Source organism: Hippoglossus stenolepis, chromosome 8 (genome assembly GCF_022539355.2).
Source record: "Hippoglossus stenolepis isolate QCI-W04-F060 chromosome 8, HSTE1.2, whole genome shotgun sequence".
Classification (NCBI taxonomy): domain Eukaryota; kingdom Metazoa; phylum Chordata; class Actinopteri; order Pleuronectiformes; family Pleuronectidae; genus Hippoglossus; species Hippoglossus stenolepis.
The window spans coordinates 2,487,544-2,502,134 of record NC_061490.1 but is presented as its reverse complement, the minus strand read 5'-3'; the positions used below and the strand labels follow the sequence as shown (position 1 = coordinate 2,502,134).

At 40.8% G+C, this 14,591-nt stretch overlaps 1 protein-coding gene across 2 annotated transcripts in view; it reads right to left on the bottom strand.

Annotated features, from left to right (window-relative positions):
- LOC118114289 (furin-like protease kpc-1) overlaps positions 1-14,591 on the bottom strand; it is a 173,044-nt gene that overhangs the window by 119,674 nt on the left and 38,779 nt on the right. The gene's annotated exons all lie outside the window — the stretch shown is intronic.

Below are 14,591 nucleotides of genomic sequence, written 5' to 3'. Positions count from 1 at the left end.
TTCAGCAGGACAGATGAGACGTGCTCCGAGACTGCCAGTCACATAATAATAAAATCTATTACGACAACAAAATAAAAACAAGGCAGCGCTGGCACAAATGAGTCTGGTCTCTATTTTACTACACTCCTTCATCCCAGGCGCTCACTACATCCTGCTAAGATACTAAATCCACATGCAAAGACACATGAGCAGAAAACAACCAGTGCATTGCAAACAAAGAATCACAATTTCACTCATAAATTATCACAGATTTACAGAATTACAGTTTTCTCTCATTTTACTCCCTGCTCTGTTTGTGCCAGGGTGCAGCTGTGGCGTTCACAAAGTTGAGTAGCTCATAATATTTACCAAGCATGCTCTCGCTCCTCTGAGGCAGCCTGGGAACACGAGAGCTAATAAGGTTAAAGGTTGTGGGTCACCCAGGGGCCAATCAAGGGTTAGTGGTGTAGCAGGTTCAGGTTTAGGAGAGATGACAAAGGTCAGCGGGGTCGTGTCACCTCAAGGAAAAGGGCTCAATGTCTGTCGGGGTCAGTAAATGTGACAAGAAATTTGTTTTTTGTGTGTGTGGGTTTTGCTTCATGCATAACACTGCACTTTCCATGAGAATGATATAAGAATATGACTATCTAATTTGTTTTTGTTTTATGTGTTACATAACAAAAATTCCCCAACCACAGTTACAAAGGGAAACCTCTGTCTAATATGTACGAATGTTTAGTGGCGGGTGCATGACCACTTTAACAGTGCTTAAGTTATGAGTGCATGGAGCTAGCCAATAATTAGGCATTGTCAGATGAATTTTAAAGGTAGGCTTGGTAATTAGTTTCTAAAACTCATTTAATCCTATTTGTTGAAATCCTCTTATTGTCCCGATAGTAGGGCTGGTAATTAACCGAAAAGGTATCAAAACCGGAATAATCTCCCACCGACTAAGTCCTGCTCAAGTCTGTTAACTTTCCCCGATGCGTGCATTCACAAACTGTCGGGTTTCCCCTACTTTCATTTTGCAGCGGTGGCCCCGACATGCTGCTTCAGGATCAGGGCAGACGCACATTACATGTCCAGTAACCTTGTACCGTGCCGTATTACCCTACTGTATGTCCTCCCTCCTCACTCCCAGCTGACCTGCACTCACTTTACACTTTACAATAAAATAGTCGTCAGTAATAATAATAATTTAAAAGTAAAAAATAATCATGATATTGATTTCGCCCAGCCCTACCCGATAGCCATCAACATACAAAATTGTCTGGGGAAAAAAAAGTCAGTGTCTGTGGCCCTCACAAGACTGACCATTGATTTCAATTGGACTGAATGAAATGATTGGCTGGCATACCTGTCTGTCAGTAACCGACCTGCCTGCCTGCACGCACCCTGCCCGTCAGCTTCTCCAGGATCACCAACCATAGCTTTGACTCATTGTGAGGAAAACATGAATATGTATACCAAATTATTTATTAATTCAAATAAGAGTAGATGTTGAAACACGTCATTCTGAAGTACAACCTCATGGTGGTGTGCTGGGACATGTCAGGTAATCCCCATGGTCTGCAGGATTCACTGCCTGAGAAACCATGGATGTGTATACAAAAATTAAATTAAAACAAGTAAATCGTGAGATATGTCAAGTAAATCGTGAGATATGTCAATATGGACCACAGTGGTGGATCGAATAACTGAGCAGCAGATTCAACCTGCTAGTGTGGCGAAAACTACTCTGCTACATAACTGAGAGGAAACCAGCTGATTTTGCTGAGCAGCAGACTTTGGTAGATTTTGTGTTGAAATACTTGGATCTCAACTGTCAATATTCAACCCAAGACAAAATGTAAAGAGGATAATTACCAAAACTACATAAATTATAATCCCAATATGAGACGAGGCTGCAACTGCAGGCAAAAAACAGACACATTTACTTAGAAATCACTTTACAAACACCTGCCTATGTTTCAGGGTACAAATTGGTGAGACAAAACAATGGGCAACAGCTCCCACGAGACCTTACTCTTCCTCCCATGTTAGTGTCTTATAAAAACAAAACTGACCCAGTGAACTCCACAAACCGCAGTATCCAAATCTGACTGACAGAAATGGAGCTCTGCCTCCCTCCTGCTCAGCCTACACAACATAAACAGTCTCACAATGAAGTGGGTATGAATGGAGACCTGTCAATCACGGGGAACCCATCCATCACCAGGCAATATACAAATGATCATCTCCTAGAATCACATTCACCAGGCGTGAGCCAGTACACAGGCACAAATGCACACACACTCAACTGTACTGTCGATAAACGCACGCAGACACACACAGTACAAACACAGGCATACACAAAAATTCACACATTCACAAAGAAAATGCACATAAACACAGAGCCCATCCAGAGCGTTGGCGCCCAGACTGTAGAAGTCATCAGGGACCTGTAAAGCATTACCCTCTGCGTGACTCGAGCCACTCCAGAAATAGCCCCTGTAATGTATTCTTACCGCCACCGTCTCTTTTGCACAATAGTGCCCTTAATAACACACTCCATTTCTGTTGGCATAAATAAGGGCTCCATTTCCATCTTATTTCATGCAAATGAGTGCGCCGGCGCCCAAACAGGTAGTGGGAGTAGTGTGTGAGTGGAGTGTGGAAGTGTGTAGTCGCTGAGAGTAGTGGCATGATTGGGGACAAGCGAATTCAAATGAGCGTTGGAGAGACCCCACAATGTGCCAACGACTCCCACGCCAGCCTGCCAACAGCGTGACAGACAACGTCACTTACAGGCCCTGCCGCCTGCACAGGGTGCCATTACAGGGGCCAACGCAAAACCAATATTTATCCAGGCAAATGGTTCTGTGGAGGGAGATTATTGATGCAGCCACAAGAGTTGCACTCCAGTAGTAGGCGCTGGTGCTGCCCATCACCATGGCATTGGCTAACTCCACTGATCCAGTGTGTTTTGAAGAGCAGGGATTAAATCCCTTTTTTTGTAACATGCGGAGTACAAGAAACCACAGCAGGAAACAGCTGGATTGACAGTCTTTCTCACGGGGAATGCTGTGACTGACAGTGACAGGCTTCTCTGACAACATGTCTGCACACAGATCATGGAAAAATACAATTGCAACAGAACAGTTTCACAGCTAATGGAAAAACACCTGGTGACATCAACAATAAGACTGTGGCCAGGACCCCACTAACCGGAGGGTTGGCGGTCCAATCCCGATCTCCACCATTCCATGTGCCAAAGGGCCCTTGGGGAAGATACCCAACCCCAAATTACAGACCATTTACATCCCTGCCCCAGGGGCCCATTCTGCTGGAGACAGTGTTGTGTTGATTTGTAACTTTGCCGTGGTCAAAAACAACTCCTCTCCATGACAGTTTTCTTTGACCATACTGGAAAATGTCATGAGGTCAAAGAAAACATGATAAAGAATTCATCAGGAGTTATGAAATGATCAAATTAAAAGAGCTTTTTTTTTTTTTTATCAAACCAACTGTATTTGAAACTCATGGAAGTGACAAACTCTTTCCTCTTTACTTCCTGAACAAAGCAGAATCACACGACCACAGAAGTTGTTTATTTATTGATGTATTATTATTATTATTATAATTATTATTATTAGATTCATACATAGGGCATGTTTAACCAATGACTCATAAGAGACATAACAACATAGATATTGTTTAAAATAAAAACAATGTTGAAATCATACTATAAAATATACTAGAAGGATGAGTCATTGAAATAATAATATTTTTTATACAAGGAGCCAAACTAAATTATATTCAGACAATAAGTATATAGAATATAGTACTCTTGACATTATTTATACATTCGATAGATAGAGAAAATACATTTTCAGTGGACTCCATTATGGAAGGGATTTCATGACAATATTAGTCTATATAATCTAATAAAATATTTATTATGATGATTATAATGTTATTAACTATGTAGGTATTCAATATGTTTGCTCTTTAGCATGTATAGTCACACATACAGAAATGTAGGCGATGATAGTTGCCTGCCGAGGTGACTGTGGGATGTGCAGGATGTGATGCACAAAGAAATATGTTGTGTGCTTTGTAGTCTTTTTTGTTTGAGGTTGTGGTTGTTGGATGGGTTGTGAGAAAATGTACAGTGAGTACAGGGAGCTGCTGGTGTTGCTGCTGGCGAGGAGGAGGAAGAAGAGAGGAAGTCGGGTTGTAGCGGGCAGGAGGAGGATGTGCCAATAACAGCCAAGAGGTCGTTGCTATTGGTTGAAGCTGTGACGTTGCCGGTTAAGGTTCATCAAAGTTCAATTCCACTCAAAGCCACGCTGCAAAATTTGCTTCAACACAGGAAGCAAATGTTCCTTGGTTCCATAGAATGGAAGCGAACAGGTGATCTATTGTTTTGTAGATTTAGGTGGGTCTGTTCTGGTGAAACTACATAGGTGTGCAACTTGAAATGTTGCTGCTTATGCTAAAGGAGATTAGAAAGGAAGCATTGAAGCATCTTCTCCTTAGCATTTAGAAAATTCAACCAGCTCTTATCATGGCTGCCACCTAGATACTTCCAGGTCATTTCACTCAGTTAGGAACATTCCTGAGGAAAAAAATAGGACTGCAGCTGTTTTCTGCAACTAAGGTCTTCATCCTCTTTTCTCATCAGTGTGATCTTTCAGTCTCGCAGTCAAGTGTTTATCATCAAGGTCCTTCCCGCTATTAGCAGCACCTGAACATACTTGATATCCTCTTTCTCGCATCTTCCATCTTCCTCCAAACACTTACACTTCACCTCCGACTCTTGATATTTACTTAAGAATGCTCTGCCAAGTTTAGCATTACACTCATTGTCAGAGCATCAAAATTGATGCAGCAGAACCAGAGATATTGTCTTTTTTATTCCTTTTATTCCTTGTTAAAGCATGGTGCCTAACATGTTGTCCACCAAAACGTTTTCTTTCCTTTATTTGCTTAATACTCATATGAATAATGCTGTTTCCATATAATGTAATATATAATATATTCTATCATAATGTTTTACAATCATTGCATTGTCTTATCTCTTTATACAACATGGGTGTGTGGTTGTTAGCATTGTCATCTTGCTGCAAGGTTTTGATTTTAAAAGTGTCTGCATGTCCTCCCCTATTCCCTTCACATGGTGATTTAATGAAGGCAGTCTCCTGTTTAATAATGGGATAAGATGAGATAGAAGTGGCCTATATACCTAACTAGATATAACTCTGCTCTGCATATAGTTGAGTATATAGCCATCAGTCACTCTATATCACAGAGTAAATGAAAGAAATTAAAAACATTCACTGTGTGGAGTATAATGTGTGGAGTATAATTACAAGATCATAGAGCCTGACCATGTGCAATACACCTGCGTTTTGATAGTGATTTAAATATATGAAATCTGATATTGAACTAAATCTATTTCAGAGTAATATCCGACCATTATGAGAATACAGTTGTAAAATTATGAGAAGAAAGTCAGAATAAAGATGTAATTTAAAAAAAAAGAGAATTAAGGCATGATGTTACAACAATAAACCTAATTTAACCAGAAAAGTCAATGTATAATGTTAGAATAGATACAAAATATTTATGACAGAATATATGAGAAAAATATATAAAAGAATAAAGAAAGAAATATTTTTAGGAAATAACCAGGAGGGCGAACCCATGCTCACTAGATTTCCACTCCCTCTGGATCCAAAATCTTGAATCAATCTCTTTGGGAAATTATGAAACCTCTTTACATATCACACAGATGAACGATGGATGTCTCACAATCGACCACCACCAGACATTTCTTCCTCCACTAAAAAGGCAGTTTCCTCCAAATCTGTGTTTCTTTCTTCAGAATAGACTCAGTTTCTTGCACAATCTTTTTAAAGTCCTGATACTTATGATAATGTGCGGATACTACAGAAGTATTTTGTTATTTTTGAAACATCCACCAAATTATAAACTTAACAAGATTCTTGAGATTTTAAACCTTTAAATGGCCCTAACACTCAGTCCTACTTTACACATGTTTTTCTAGAAATAAAAATATGCATCATGACTTCACATTGCACCAGAGTTTGGTATAATTTACTGAATTATACAGTATATGACCGATAGCTGAATCAGTGTCTTCCAGTCGTGTCTCAGTATCTGAAATTTTGTGATTTGATCTTGTGCTCATTACACTTTGGTATAAGAGACGTGGTGTGGAGTAGTTAAGCAAACTCTATGATGTTTCTTGTGTGTATAGTCTGAAAAAATACAGAATAAATACATTAATGTAAGTCAACGGAGGGTGCAGTGTTTTTTATTATTAATCACAGACATACCCTGCGTACGGTCACATATCACAACTAAGATCATACATTTTTCATCTATAAATGCCAGCAGTGATGCCAGTGGCAACAACTGATTATTAATAATACTGGTTATTCGTGATAATTACAAATATTCTTTTCTGGCGTTTGGAGGAAAAACAAACTAATTTCCAGGGTCAAAAAATTGAAATTTCTAAGCGACACACATGTGGTCTCAGAACATTTGAAACAAAATTATATTTTTCTAGAAGTTTAAAAACAGTCTAAAGTGCTGCTGGCGATGCCAGTGGCAACAGCTGATTCCTGGGGCAGCTTATGTTGCAGATTGACTGTTTGTTACCTCACACTGAGCTGCAGGATGAGAAACATACATGATCTGCTGTTGTTAAATTTCCTAATCCTCGAATTTCTCTTTTTTTGTGAGTTTGTTTCGGTCTTTGGCGCCTTCATTCTGCACTCCCCAGCAATAACTTGTCAGTCAAGCAGTGTGGGTGGTTTTCTGACAGCTTTTCCCTTGGGCTTTATTCCCTTGATGAAGTTTGAGTTGCTTCTGAGTTTCTCTTTCCTACCCTGGTCTTCTGCTGAGCTAAACACAAACACAACACAAGTGTAGGCAGGCACGTGGGCATCACTTCCTGTGAAAACGCTACAACTTTGCATGAATCAGAGATGCAGAGCAGCAAGATCGACTCATTTACTCTGAGATTCTCACCAGGACTCAGTGAAGCAGAGGTTGATCGTGATTACATAACACATTTGGGAGACGATGGTGAGGTCTGGGGAGCGGGATGCAGAGGTGGAGAGGAGAGAAGGTTTACAGGAGTCGATGGTGGTCAGATAAAACGGCTCCGCACTCGCTCCAAGGAAAGGTTAATGTCTCTCTCTCTATTTCTCCATCTCTCCCTCCCTCGCTCTCCCAGCTGAGGTCTGTGTGACTTACAGCAGGTCCACACTGCATTAGATTAAATCATAAATTACCCACCCACCCCCATATCTGCATCCCCCCTCCCTCCCCTCCCTATCTCGCTCTTCCCTCTCCGGCTCTCTCCCTATCTCAATCTCGCTCTCCCTTTATTCTCCTATATTCCATTCCCCATGTGTTTCTCCTGCTCCCCCACTATTATTTCTCCCCAGCTCTAATCATCATTCTCTTTTCTTCACCCCCTCATTTCTCTCCCTCTCCCTGTGCTCCACAATATGAAAGCCTTTTCTGTTGGAGCACTGCTACACTGGGTCTGGACAGCGGGCCCGGCCCTGTGCTTGCGAGTGTGATGTTTTGTTTGGTCTTGTGTCTTGAGTAGTGTGTTGCAGTGTGGTGTCAGCCAACGCGCTCACATGGTACCACATGTGATGTTGTGTTTTCTCCGTTTGCTATAAAAAGTCCTGGGGTATGAGAGATGTAGCTTAAAGTCACATCCTCTTGATCATATGAGGTACACTGGAAGAAAATGTCATATATTATCAAGTGTTTTTGCCATAAGTCACTTTAAGGAATTTCAGGTATTCAAGTATAAGCAACTAGAATGGCACTCAGAGCACATATGTCTCTCAAAGCCCAACAGTCCCCTTACGAAACCACATGTAAATTTACGATATCCAATTTTTATTTGGAGCTGCACCGAAATGTCTACACTCATAAATATCACACTCCTAAACGTGTCTGAAGATCTTATCAAGATCCATGAATTATTCGATAAAAAAAAAATCAAGAATAATGTTGAAAAACGCCCGATCTAACAATGTCAAAGAAACTATCAAACTTAAAATTCCTGGGACCGCCTCCTGATCTGGATCTGCACCAAAATTTAAGAGGTTCTTTGATCTAATGTAAATTTTTTATACCAGCTTTTAACCTACAGCATTTAACATGTGTTGCTTCCAAGGCCATCATCAGTTCCCTGCAACTATACAGTTAGAGTCTATGTTTAGTAGACCAACAACTGTATGGTATTTAAAAAATCCTGGATGCTACTGGAGTTTAGGCTTACAGTATGTAACCAGCGAGACATCTTGCTCTCAAATCTAAGCAATCCCTGCCAATGTTATGTGTTTAAACTAAGCAGCTACACAGTTGTGTGGAAATGACAATGTGATCTTGAAGGGACTACAGCTTTACACTGTAATACAAGAACACTGTTGTTTCATTTTCCTGGCACATGTGACCTTAGCCTCTGTCTTTAACCATTAGCTGGATATATTAAATCAGACATAGAATTATGAGCCATTATCTGACAGATTTGATGAAATTTCAAATCCTCGCTGGCTACAAATGAAAAGCAAACATTTTGCTGTCTTTGGCTGAAGTGCTTGAAACACTATACTCATAATTTTAAGTGGTAGATAAACTTAGTGTCATACTTTTAAACAGAAATGCTCTCGTTTCGATAGCTTTCTTGAAATGACTCTATATCTTGAATATAGAAAGATTAAAGAATTGCAATAAAAATACTGAAGTGGACACACACATAGATGGGATATCTGGGAAAGTTTAACTTGCAGGTGCTCCCACCGTTGTGCACAGTTCCAAACTCCACACCTCGTGTATATCTGTGGCCCTGGTAGGGCATCCAGAATCAAGGGGGTGCTTTAATTTGCTTTTTATTTATTTAGCAGATTTTAAAAAGAAAAAGGGTTTCCATCTCCGTAGCTTCCATTCTCACCTCCTGCGTAATCTGGTTTTATAAATGTGGCCCTGCCCCCTAGCGCACACGTTAATGATACGTCTAAGTACGATAACAGACACCTATGTGGACGTCTGCACATGTCCGTTGTTATTGTTTATAGACTTACATGCACAGAGGCATGTTCCTGGCATTACAGAAAGCTGGTGGGATTAGTAAGAGCTCCGGCATAAAAAAATATTCAGCCCCCACACACCTTGCTCGACTGCTCCGCTGGAGAAAAAAGGGGAATAAAATAGAGTGACCCTGCCACTAGCAGCTCTCTTTTTTCCCCCACTGCTGTCTTCTTCCTCCCCCTTGCCGTGTGAAATCAAATTTCCATGTGGCTCCCGTATCTGTTGCACAGCGAGGTGATTTATCAGGGATGCAAAGAGCATGCAGAAACAATCTTTATTACATCCATTTCCTGCTTGTCAGCCGGGATCATGTTGGCTGTTCATTAAAGGCGCGGCGCAGGTGAGGAGAATGCATCCCGATGCCTTGATAGATTGTCTGCTCCCCTGTGGTGACAGCAGCTGGATGGATTGAACAGCGGGGGGCAAGGAGGGAGGAGAAAGAGAAAAAAAAAACGCTGACTCCGTCGCTCCCCCTGTCAGACACACTTTTCCATAGCCGGCCAGTGTCATTTCTACCAAACAGCCCCACACACGTATGCACATGCAGACTTCTGACAGTGTTGGGACTTAAGCCAGGATCCTGCCTTAATGCATGGATGCATCCACACCGTGAGCATACAAACACTGGTATTAATGGACACTGATGTAAAGATACTGAGACACACATTGTAAAGATGAGATTTATCTTATCACACAGTTACCAACCTTGGCAGTCTCTGAAAACAGCCTAGGGAGGATAAAATACACATAATTAACTGCAACAGATTTTGGCCACATTCAAAAAACAACAACTTCCGAAACTACCAAGTGAAAGTCACAATAAAACAAATACATTTACAATCTAGTAGAAATGGGGGTTTAGCATCAAACTTCTCCCACACCAATGTTTACTCATATTTTGCTTTTTCCATCACTTCATTGCTCCTAGTGAAATTAGCATGCTAACCAGCTAGCCCAGGGCAGACCGGCCCTTCTCATCACTTTCTCATTGCGAGTCACTGTAGCGTCCAGTCTACCCTGAAGAAATAGCACTGCTCATAGGGCACATACCGTAACGTCTTGTCTTGCAACGATAGCTGAAGCCTTTGGCACTTATCAACCCCTGCCCACTTCCCTGAAGAAAACATTATCTGGGGCAGAGAAAACACTTTAAGGACTTTGTTGCTTCATGAAAGATAATCATGTAATGGCTCTTATTTTATCCAGTAAAGAACCTCAAACAACAGCCAAGCAGTTTGTCTTTAGTGGTTTGTGTGTTTTTCAAATGCACAGTGATTGGGGAAATAATGGCCTACTTTGTTTACACTGGTGTAAGGAACCTTTTTTCCTATCAAGGGCCATTTCAATCTTTATAATGTCCTTTGTGGGCCAAACTAAATTATTAAACACATATCACACTCACATCTCTAATGCAATGGCTGGATCTGCTTCTCTTTGATGAGGTGTCTGGTGTCTGGTGGCAGATGGTAGTGATGATGATAAACTTAAACCAATCCTCATCTTTAGTGTTAGCATACATTGTTTGTAAAGACAGTAATCCCTAAATACTCTAAACCTCAGCAGTAATTCAAAAATTTAGTAGTTTAGTAATATTTGTTGTTGTTTTTTTTATGTTTGCCATTTCACTGCAGGCCAGAGACAAAAAACCAAGACAGCAAATTAAATAGCACACCAAAGTGTTGAAAATACTCTAGTTAATCATAATTGACCTATCAGAGAAGCGTTTTTTGTGCAGGGCTCTGACCTACTCAGTATGACGCACAACATGAGCAGACAGTGGAGTAAATGCTTTTTATACTATATGGACACACCTCATTAAGTGAATCAGCTGGAGTCGTAGAATATCAAAAATACAGCCCTATGTCTTACAACAGCTACATGAGCCTTCCTAATAAGCCATAAAATATTTTATCACACCTCCTATATCAACAGATAAATACATAGAGTATGACAACATAAATACAGCTCTGCATCTGTATAAGACAGGCATTATTCTCTGAGAGGACTCAGTGCAACTATAAACATACTGAGATCTCTAATTCCTGATATAAGAAAAGGAGAAATGGTGCATTATTAATACAGTCAACAATAAAGAGAGCGAAAACTGAATTTTCTCACACTGTTGTGTACCTGTATATAGTCTACTGTATCTTACACACTATCCTGACATCCAGCAGAGAGCACAGTGAGACAGCTTTCTTAAAAGGACCATTTCAATGCTCTACCAAATCAGTTTGACATAAATAGCTCTGCATTATATATAGGAGCCTGAGCTGGTTGAATTATCTAAACTCTGTTCAGACTTCTTTGTGTAAATCTCCCCCCCACACATCCATCCCTCTCCCACCCCTACTCCTATCTAATTTGTGTCCTGTGTCTCACCAATGACATGTACTGACAGTGGTGTAATCACAGATCGATATCAAAGTATTTTTGGGCCCTGCATGCATGAAGTGAGAAGGTTGCTGCTGATGGCAGGGTGACAGGGACACAGTGGGGCTGTCGTGGGACAAGGTGGGTGTGGGGTGTATGCAATTTCACTGATGAATCTACATTCTTGACCCACTCAGGGGTCATACTCCGTGGACGACAGCCTAATGACCACTGTTTATGTTGATTCACACAGCATGTGACATGTCTTTTCTTATTGCTATGGGGTTAGTGCGCCTCATCGATCAAAGCATACATGGAGCATGTTTGAAATGTCTACACAGGAACAGTATTTACCAAACTGTGCTGTGCTATCACCTTCATGCAATGAATAATGGTAATTTCACTAGTGCTTGTGCACCTTCAGGCTAATTTACATAAAGAAACTGTCCCACAGTGCCACATATGGTCAACCACATTCATTTCAAAGTCAGAGTAAGTCAGAGTAGCTTGAATTCAGAGTTACTTGTTTTGAACAAAAGATAAATACAAAGAAAAGCACAGACTGTGACGTTAAGATACTGCAGCATCTTGAACGTAGGCGTGTAGGGAAATTTCCCAGCATGCATTGGAGCCATAGACTTATAGACATGTATGTGTGTTCCTACATTGGTGCTGGTGTTACTGTACTTTTACCTTCAACATGTCCACACTTCATTTGTTTTTGGAAAATTACTGAATAGAGAACGGGTCACACTGCGAGTGATGACGTGTGCACAGTTAATCAGACATTTCCCAAATCAACTGTACTCACTAATTCATCCATTCGTCTATGCAGGCATTATCTATACCGCTTACCCTGTAAGGGTGGCAGGGGGCGCTGGAGCTAATTCCAGCTGATATAGAGCGAGAGACGTGGTACAACAGATCGCCAGCATATCACAGGGCCAACATACAAAGACAAAAAAAAACAGTCACTCAATTCCATGCAGGTTTTTACTATTTGTGCTGATGCATATTATCCTCCCATGATGCAATGCAGAAGGCAAACAGAGGAGATGCTCAAGGCTGGCAAAACTGTCAAGAAATCGTGTGTAGTGATGATACAGCTCCCAAAATATCAAAACACTTTGCTGTCTGTTCTGTACAGATTCATTCATTTCCTGTAGATACTAGTGTAGAATTAGTATGTAGTGTTGATTTGGAAACACAGCTAGTGCCTCCTGTCTGTGCAGATAAAGGGGATTAGTTGAAATGCTGCTACCCCCTGTTGTCCTCTTATAAATATACTGACTCCCAACTTTCTCTTTCTCACATATCATAGATGAAAAAGAAAAAATCAGATCCTCTATGATATAATAGGTTTTTTCATCAACATGTCAGATTAAATGTCGTCATAATAACAAATGTAATGCCACTTTTCATAGATTATAAAAATTACTTTAATTTAAATTTGTTATTGTTTTTAATAGTTTTGCTATAACAGAAAAAAAAATAAAGACTGACTACAGCTGAATAGAATAATAACAAATATGGGTGTTAATGTTGTTACTCCTGATAAAAATCATCTTATCTTCAAATCAAACTGTAAAAACACTGTGTTTCTTCCAGAAAGGGGATGACTATATCTAACTTGTGCTGACGTGGCTGACAGTGTGTCGTCATTCAGGAATTACTTTACACTTCAGCACCACTGAGAGTTCACACACAACAAGAAAAGAGAGTCACACACAACTGTGTGCACAGAGAATTTTAAGGGTCATGCACATGTCCAGGAAGTACAGTAATAAAATAAAGATAAGCAAATGGTGTGACAATGAGAAAATAGTGTGAAAGACTTAAGTCGGAAACTAACCCAACACAAACTGAAGAAAGCACAGTGAATGTGATTCAACGCTTGAGGAGGACTAGCCTCAGCTGCCAATTACATTACCTCTAAAACAGAAGGATTGAATAGAAGGATGGAAACAGAGGAAGAGGAGGAGGAGGAGGAGGAGGAGGAGGAGGAGGAGGAGGAGGTCGGGGCGCTTTCACTCAAAGAAAAATAATTTATTTCATTGTGATATAGAAATCAATAGGCATCGATTGAAAGGTGGCTAAAGGTGAACGTGTACATGATCTCTCAGCTGTGAGAGGCAGACTGTCCAAGAGGGAGGAAGTGAGGGAGGCAGGGAGCGATGGGGATAAAGTGGAGGGGGAAGGAAGAAAAATAAGGAGCGTGGCCAGAGGAAGAAGTCAACTCCTAATTAACATAGAAGGAACAGAAAAAAAGAGGGGGAAAAGACCAAGAAAATGAGAGAAAGAGAAAGACAGAGATGGAGAGAAAGAGTAAAGGAGCGCTTGCCCAGTGGAATCAATACAGAGAGGTGGAGCAGAGTACAATAGCCTCAGAGGAGAGGAGATTCAGTGGTGCAAGTCTAATACTCCGTGTTTCATACACACACACACACTCACATAAATTAACACACACATATACACGTATACACACATACACACCCCTCTCTGAATCCTTTTTGCTCTTGCTTTCTCCTGACATTTCCCTCTATATCCTTCGTCTATTTAATTTCTTTCTCTTTCTCTCGCTTGCTTGCTCATTCTGTAACCACCCCCTCCACCCATATTCAGACACACTCACTCACTCACTCCACACACACACACACACACACACACACACACACACACACACACACACACACACACACACACACACACACACACACACACACACACACACACACGTCCTGTCTCTATGCAGAGGGATGCACAGCAGAGAGAAGGCCTTCTGTGCAACAGCATCTTTCATTGAAAACAGACACTGAAGTAATATCTGACACACAGATTCACATGCATGATACAAGTGGGAGAAATACACACTTACAGACACACACACACTGCAGAGTTAGAGGCTCTAAGAGGTAAAAAAAAAAAGTGTCGTATGAACACTTAAACACACACATACAAACAGCACACTCCAGCACTACTCCCGCTCTATCAGCACTTGAGACTAGTGAGGCTTCAATTAGTTCTTGATGAATGAGCCCATAAGATGCCGCTCTCTCATTTCCCTAGTTGCCAGATATCCCAGCAATCAGAGAGAAATGAATTCTCATTGT